This window comes from Lepidochelys kempii, chromosome 3 (genome assembly GCF_965140285.1).
Source record: "Lepidochelys kempii isolate rLepKem1 chromosome 3, rLepKem1.hap1, whole genome shotgun sequence".
Classification (NCBI taxonomy): Eukaryota; Metazoa; Chordata; order Testudines; family Cheloniidae; genus Lepidochelys; species Lepidochelys kempii.
Window position 1 is genome coordinate 193,574,590 of NC_136382.1, and position 3,382 is coordinate 193,577,971.

Consider the following 3,382-nt stretch of genomic DNA (forward strand, 5'->3'; position numbering starts at 1 on the left):
CCCTTAACCCCTTCCTGCTCTGGGATTTCCCCTGTGGCTCCTATGTGAAGGAGAGACACAACTTCAGCCTCTAGCAATGTTTCATAAGAGGGATCCCTGAAAAGGATTAAGTGACAGAATGGACTTGGTTCCACAGAAAAACTCTTCTCTATAATCTAAAAGCTGTTGGTCCCCAGTAATTCCATTTTATGCCAGTAGGGAAAAGGAAAGGTAGTTGCCAAAAGGGAAAGAAGAGGGAAAAGCATTCACAGGAAGAGTTAGTTTGAGGCTCCCAAACCTCAGATATGGTGCAACCCATCAGATTTGGTGAATTTCTCCAGACATTGTGGAAGCTGAACAAGCTGAGGCACAGCCCATCCTGTAATAAAACCTGCTCTTTTGTTCAACTATGTCTGCTTCCAAGTAGAATCCAAGAGCTGTCTAAAGAGTCCCGGCCTTTGGGAATGGAAGATGGTAGAACATCTCTTAGCAGAGAAAGTATATAGTTGCAGAAATCTTAAAGGAGCCCTAGAATCCTTCTCTTTTTTGGAGTGAGTTGTCAGTTTTTCCACTAAATAGGTCTGGGTCTTAAAAATGCAGATCTTCAATGATAGTCGCTACCTCTGTAGGAAGAGAAGACTTCAGGAATTAAAAATCTTATCATGATCACAGCCTTTGCCTCTGATTTTGGAAACATTTAAGTGTCCCTAAGTAAATGTTTTGCTTGCCCCTTGTTACAGAAAATAGCCTTGGCCTTCTAGTTGGGTTTAGTGTATACAAGGTTGGGTTGACAAAAGTTGCCTTGTGTCAACCTATGTGTGCATGGTCTACTCTTGAACTTGTCTCCTGCCAGCATAAATGCCCCACAGACAGTGACACAGTAATACCACCTCGCCAAATGGTGTTAAGCCGTGGTCTACATAGTGTGGTTGATGCAGTTGGAGGTGACCGATGACAACCCTAACAATCCTTTTGCAGCTATCCCATAATGACAGTGACTGTTCTGGTTATGCTCGTAAACTCCACTGCCCAGGAGATACATAGACTAGAAGCCATCACCCCTTTTCAAGCCCTTGCATATTTTTGAAATGCTTTTTACTGATTGCCCACCTTGGCAAACCACACCAAGGCGCTCTCTCCCTTGTTGTATGCAACTGCCCAACCGACCATGCCAGCTCTATGCTCTAAATACACTCCTGCCTGGAGTAGAGATGTGGTATTGGATCTCCTGGGCTGGTGGGGAGAAAAGGCTGTGCAAACACAGCTATGGATCAGCCATAGAAAGGTGAACATTTATAAAAAATATTGCACAGGGGATGCAGGCGAAGGGGTATGACAGGGATCAGCAGCAGTGCCACGTGAAAGCGAAGGAACTGCAGCAGGTATATCTGAAGGGCAAGAAGGACAACAGTCAATCTGGTGCTGACCTGCAGATCTGCCACTTTTACAATGAGCTGCATACCATACTTGGTGGAGACCCCACCCTCCTCTCAGGAACCCAAGACACAGATCCTTGCTGTGAACAGTGAGGAGGAGGAGGAGGGACAGGTGCTGGTGGGGGTCCAGCTGTGCCACAAGCCAGGATCTTTTTTGAGACTCCACCATAGTCTAGACAATCCCGCCACCTGAGCACAGACGAGCCCAATCCAAGGGAAGGAACCTCAGGTAAGTGTGTGCAGCAGTCTCTTTAGATGTGTAAATGTAAAGATGGCGCCCAGCCCAATCCCAAATTAGCAGGATACAAGTATCTACTTTTCATTGCTTTAATCACAGAAGAAGAGGTAGTGGTCCAAGAAACAGACGCAGACTTATGTGCTCTTCATTTCCATGTAGGGTCAGGCAGTTTATGTACAGAGTGATGTCCCTTGTATTCTCCTGAGAGATCTTGATGAAATCTTCGAGGTACCCTGTAATCATCTCCCAAAGGCTTCTAGGGATGGCAGCCTTATTTCTTCCTCCATAGTAGGACACTTTCACATGCTCCTCCACAATGACTTCAGCAGGCAACATGGCAGCAAAGGGGCTAATGGTTTGGGTAGCTTTGGGACGCCAGCAGCAGCTGTGTTCTCTGTGCCTTTGTGACCCTCAGGAGAGAGAGACCAGCTAAAAACACCACCACCTCGGGAAAACGGTGCCAGTCCTCAGTGCTACTGCCTTGTTCTCAGATTCAGGGAAACCGTGGCCTAAATTTTATTGTTCTATGCAACTGAACAATCCCCCCATTTCCCTGCCCCTCAGCAGGCCATACACACTGTGGCTGTCGCTGGAGAGTGGTGCTGTGTAGAAATACACCAAAACCGAAGTGTCAATGAGCGTGCCTTATTAAAAGCTTTGAGGGAAATAAGGTAATCCTGAAACTTATGTTTCGCTTTCCATTGTGACTGTAAACACAATACATCTGTCTGTTTTAGCTGTAGCTGGTGCTGTTTCAGCTTAGAGGGGTGCCCCTCCACACCTGCAGAACACCTGACCCTGATGAGGAAAAAGAAGCCGACTGGGGGGATATGCTCACAAAGATCCTGCAAGCCACATCAGACTGAACAAAGGGCCCGGGAAGAGTTGGAATCCATACAAACAAAGTTCAAAGAACAATGCATATTATTTTCTTACCACTCATTTTGGCCTCAAAAGTGAGATGCAAATATTATCTTTGAATATTTGCATGGTAATCACAGAAATAAGCAAGGTCATGTTGTCACTTCGTTGTTGTAATGCTTTCAAAGAAAGTGAAATACTGCATTTTTTAAATGGAAAAGATAAGAATGCTGGCACTATGAATGGAGACTTGTAAACTATATGAGTGTTGAGGCCTTAGCAATCAAAGTAATGAGGAAATGGAAGACTAGCATAGATTCACAAAACAGGCATGCAAATACAGGATATTTACTATACTATATAATAGATGACATTCATTAATGGGCATTCTAATATATTTGCTAATGAGGATTGCTACTATATTACACCAAAATGCCTTTTAATACTTCTCTATTTAAGTCAATGCAGTACTTATTTTTCATTGATTTCCAATTAAGTTGCCTGCTGGTGTATCTTTATTGAAGTCAATGGGCTTCCATCAACTCAAATGTATTTTTACTAATTTCCATTATTTTGAATCAGTACTAATCAACTGCTATTCTGGGCATCATCTACAACTGCCTCTTCTCTATTTTATATTTAGAAGCATCTTTGTGAGATTGTCTATTCACTGGGTTCAGCAACTGATCACTCTGCATTATTTCACTTCAAATGGTTTACAACCTCTCTTCCATTCCCTAGAAAGCAAAAGAAAGGTTTTCAGTTTGTTTGCAGTCTTAATTTTCCCCTTTTGGAATAGCTTCAACTCAGCTTCCACAATAAACAAAAACTAAATGGTTGGTATTTGTCTCACTATCTCCTCAAAACT